We start from the raw sequence: 5,292 nt of genomic DNA on the forward strand, positions 1-5,292 counted from the left end.
ATGTAATATCTTCTTGCTGGGTAAGGCGGGTAAGGAACCCACTAATTGAAGACGAATTTCTATGCTCAACAATTATACTAAGTTTTTATTAAAAGAAGTAAAAGATGTAGATAGTATATACAGTGTGTATACAGTACAAGTTTTTGAAGAAGTCTCCTCCTGTTTTTAATCTTACTGGTATTATATATTAAACTTTAAAAAGAGGGCCAAAGAGGGTGGGGGGAGTCATGAGTACAGAGTTTAAAGGTTCAGTTGTGTACGTGCGGCATAGCGCGTGGACGAACCAAAAAACTAGACTCTCTTCTCTCCAGCTTGGGGGAACATGTTATCGAAGTGTTAAAAGGTCAGGAGTTGATAACATGTATCAGGCTTGCGACAGACGGTTTCAACTTCTCTCGGAGCACCCTCTTGGCTAACACAAAAATTACACATTAAAATAGTATATAGTATGATCAAAAGTCTAAGTACATATTACAATATTACAAATACAATACAATACAATACTTTTTGGACCTGAGTTCTTGTGAAGTACTAGTCGCTCACCTACTCAAGAATTTACCAACATTTAATGCAACCCAAAAATATTTCTTTTAAGCTGCGCTCTTATTCGGGAGGTGTTCTGTCCGGCTTTCCTGACAGATGTATTTCGTGATTTCCTCAATCTTTCCTCGCAAATTCTGGGATAGCGTTTCGACGGGGCCAAGAACTCTTCCTTCCAAATCCTTTCGAAGTCAAAATAGTCCACAAGCGAAGAATATCGACCGAGCTACCGCCAGTTGTCAGCGAAGTTAGTGCCAACTTTTACGGATAGAGGGTATCATGTGGTCAGCGCAAACGATCGCCAAGGCCGTTAATTTAGATCTTTCTAGACCGGAGCCGCTGTTTCCTTGCAATAGTTCCTCAATAAACCTCTCGAGGCTGAGTGGACCCCGTTCCAGACCGACTACTTCTCAGAAAATCTGGTAGCACCGGGAATCGAACTCGGACCTCTGGATCTGTAGCCAAGAACTCTGACCACTAGACCACACCTCAGTCCTACTTTCCGATACTCTGCAGTTTAGATCAGGGTTGGGCAACTTATTTGCACTGCAATCGACTTCTGACTTCACAACGTGGGAAGCACAACTAGGAAACAGAAAGGAAAAAAAATAGATCATATGTGCTTGGACACATTTAGTATATACATATAATTGTTAAATTTTATTTGATATTATTAAAAGTTTTATAGTTTTATTTTGCGGGGGGGGGGCAGAATGTTGAAACCCATAATAGATACAGATTTTTTTGTCAAAATTCGTAGACAAGCCACTTATACGAGCCACGGGAATCATACTACTCGCCGGCCGTTGATTATTCATCCATAGTCTACATAACGCCAACGTCATAAAAGCATCCACAAAATGAAAATGGTCAACAGTTGTAAACATCGCCAGGGTGCGAAAACATTATGAGTATATTGTGGATATTACAATAATTATAGTAAGTGTGTTATATAGTACAAATAGTATTGAAAATTGATTAGTAAATTATACAATGAATAACAATGTAATGTTTAAGATAGGGTAGATTAATTAGAATAATTTTCATTAAAATATTTTCGTCGATTTTACTGTGCTGTAGCAACGTAGGTACAACGTCTTTCTTCGCTCTGTGGAAGCTGTGTGCAGCTGCTTAGGATACTGAGGGGAGGGGTGTACTGCAATAGCTGTGGGGCTCAGGCCAGTAATGTTAATGTGAAATGAAGTGGGCCTAGCTCGCTGATGTCGTTGCCGCCGGTGATGAGGTGGTGAAGTCACCGGAGAGAAGGCCCACGTAGAATTTCAGGATAATTTTCGTAGGTACGCTAAGATGTAAGTCTTTTGGTTGCAGATTATGAGAATGTTATTTAATAAGATGTTCTGTAGATACACTGATGGTAAGTAGTTACAGTAGCAATGCAACTCCAACTTCCAATAGAATACAAGAAAGTTTACAGATTAAAAGACTCGAACCGAAAACCGGCAGAGCTTCGCCGTCTGAAGAGTGATCAATAGATATGATACTTGGAGCCACAATACTCCTGTATTTATAGGACCAATCTGGGCGTTGGCTTGAACGAAGTTCACTCATAGCGTCTACCGTTATTACAACACATCTGCGCTCGTGAACGTGAGTCAGCGCCTCTTCCCAGTTTAGACCTATAACACACACTTGTCACGACATGTTACAATTCCTAACTTTCAGACTTTGATGCGGTCGCTTTAATCAAATTAATTGGTTAGGGCGACTGTTTACTCCCTCGCATCGACATCAGGGTCATAATGTCATCTGTCCCATGCGGGTGACTAAGATAACAACTTTTATTAGTAACATGTCTAGACTAGCTTCATACATTATTCTTATAATTAATCTGTTATACCAAGTACTACCTTTAAATTGAACCTTAGAGGGGTTTTTCAATTATAGTAATTATAGTGGTAATTAATAGCAGGTGTTACTGTATCCATTCAGTAACCCTCTAGTTCTGCTACTTAGTTACACTTTACATTTAATTACATTTACAGTATTCCATTCAATATATACTATATATCAATAATTCATTATAGCACTTTCGTTACGTACACATTATTACATTCAGTACACCTTTGTACTCCTCCATTACAAATGCTTGGAGAACATAATTAAAAATATTGCGCAATGAACAACTTGTGTGGATATATGTTGGTCTACATACTAGTGCCAATATGTCGACGTAGCTACTGGCGACTATTTAGCCTAATTGCGTCCCATTTTATGCATTATACACGTATTTTCCTGGCCGTGGCCTGTAATGAGGACCAAACAGAGGTCCTCATAGCAGAGTCACCTCTGGATCCGTTTTGAGTGCACAGCTTCCGGAAGCTGGACGATATTCGTAACGTAGCTGGTGTTTATGATGGATTTGCACAAATATAGCGCCACATACACTCATAGGCTGAGGGCCACAAGCCGACGTCTTACAATTGTACGGGCCTCCACGGCCTGTTGCAGGGATAGCTTTGCTTTCCACATGTAGGATGAACCACTAACTAAATTAGCAACATATTTTATACGCTGTAATGAAAATAAGAATGTTCTCATCTCTGTCTCTTGCGTTACCAGAAGAAACGAAATTCAGAGTGGTCATAATTGTCAAATTATTCCTAAATTCTTGAGACTGAGATTAAATAATGGAGATATTTCAAGGGAATAGTAATAAATCGCCTTTTCAAACAATTACTAGTTTATAGACATACTCTTATAAGAATACTAATTAATTAGGCACATCCTAGACGAACGAAAATAAAGAAGAACGGAGGTTGGAAGAAATGTTCTTCAGGAGAAGTATGGTTTCTTACTTTTTCTCATAGGGTGAGACCGAGTTCACTTGGAACTGCAACCACCGTTTGGCCTATTGTACCAGCCCCAGATGATAGATGATGTATGTATGTAAGGGGTGGGCCATAAAAACCGGGCCCCACACTGCGACCTTCAATGATCTATTGTGCTTCCCCTTGAATTAGCCCTTATTAATCCTACACTTTTAATAAAGTGTAGGACCCTGCTTATTGGGGCGTCATAAAAGTCATTTTGTTCCATAAAAACTGACCCAGGTGACGAAATCTTAAATAAGTTATGGCCTCATAATCGCACGGGATGTGTGGCTGATTCGTTTTATTGTAGGCACCTTTCACAAGTTGGGCTGTCAGTCCCCATTGGAAAAAATGTCCTTTTAGGTGGCAGTGTCCGGTAAGTAATCCTACCACCCATCTTAGTTGATCTCTGTTTAATCTCAACAGATATTTGGTTCTTCTGGCGAAAGGTCCTGATATAAAACACTCTGCCTGTTTGAGTCTAATTAAGGATTCCCAATATTTTTTTATGATTTCTATCAGTCCAGACCCTGATCGTTTTTTTGGCAACTCCAATTGAAATGCCGCAAGATGGTTCAGGTCCTATGAACGGCTGTTCAGATCCTGTTCTTGTCAGTTGATCTGCGATTTCATTCCCTGCAATACTCTCCTACTGAGATGCCGCAAGCTGGTTCAGATCCTGTTCTTGCAGCTGATCTGCGGTTTCATTCCCAGCAATACTCTCCTACAGTGCTAGTACTTAGAGCTGACAGTCCAGGAAAAACTGCGCATGGATGGGCAGGTCCCTTCGTGAAGTTCGTGAAAGTTGAGGGGTGTTGTGATTAGTCATTCGTCTGCATCCAGTGCGACCAGACGTCTCAAGAGCATTCTTCCTTGTACAGTGAAGTTAAAAGGTTTTGACTCTTGGAGTCGTATTTGAGTGTATTATTCTCTAATTATTGTATTAATATTGTGACGCGTTACCTGACGTCCATCGCCGCGCAACGGCTACAATGGAAATTGTTGAGTTCCAACAGCGACAAATCGAATACAAGCAGACCGTTGCGAAGGAGCGTTCCCGAGGAAACGGATTGCCGAACACGTGAGTTTGGAATAGGCACTTTCATGGTAACGCAAAGAACTGGGAGCCGTTGCGTAGACAATGCAGAAGCAACGAACCCGGCTCTCCAGAAATGGATGGATGACGTCATTAAACTGGCAGACCAAAAATTGGCTTCCATAACTGCAGAAGAATGGCAACGTAGTCTTACCGCCCTCTCCCGTTCGCCTACACGTTCGGCGCCATCTCTTACCGCCCTCCTTTTCGTCGTCCTTACCGCCCAGTTTGACTTCAAGCCTCACGAGTTGGTCGTCCCTTACCTGCCCTTCACGTTCGCACCTTTGTGGTCTGATTCAGGGTAGGGTGTGGAATTGCTCTGAATTTGAGTTCTTATGGGCGCCAGTGGACTTGGGTGAAATCCACGAGTTTTGAATGGGGAAAACAAAGGTGGGGATTTGGATGGGGGGGACGTTTGGGGTTCCGACTGCTCAGACGGTAGGACGAGATTCTGTCTCAGGGCGACTTCTGGGCCTTGCTCACACAAGGAGAGAGAGAACACTGAAAACAACTCGCACTTCACCAATAATGTTGCGTTTATTGTGGATGTTCACTACAATTACCTATTACCCGGGTATAGCACTTTGAATTGTACACTGGACTAGGCCCAACACCGATTTAACGTCCAGGAGGTTACTACTGATTCCGGTTATTCCCTTGGGCTAATGACTCCCGCTATTTCCTTCTGATGACTGGTACTGACTTGTAATAACTTGTAATAACTTGTAATAACTTGCAATAACTGACTGCTCTTATTGCCTTGTACTGACCGACTACTCTTATTTCGTTCTGATGACTGACTGTTCTGGAGAGGCAGAAGTCGCG

General features: G+C 41.7%; 1 protein-coding gene across 2 annotated transcripts in view; it reads left to right on the forward strand.

Moving 5' to 3' along the window:
- LOC111867802 overlaps positions 1 to 5,292 on the forward strand; it is a 72,522-nt gene that overhangs the window by 13,174 nt on the left and 54,056 nt on the right. Inside the window, exon 1 of one of the 2 annotated variants that reach the window (XM_033752810.1) lies at positions 1,769 to 1,834. The exons of the other annotated variant lie outside the window; for it this stretch is intronic. The gene's annotated coding sequence lies outside the window, so the exon portion shown is untranslated. Of the gene's footprint in view, positions 1 to 1,768; positions 1,835 to 5,292 lie in introns of those variants that run through there. 2 annotated transcript variants of the gene reach the window in all.

Source organism: Cryptotermes secundus, unplaced genomic scaffold, assembly GCF_002891405.2.
Source record: "Cryptotermes secundus unplaced genomic scaffold, Csec_1.0 scaffold536, whole genome shotgun sequence".
NCBI lineage: Eukaryota > Metazoa > Arthropoda > Insecta > Blattodea > Kalotermitidae > Cryptotermes > Cryptotermes secundus.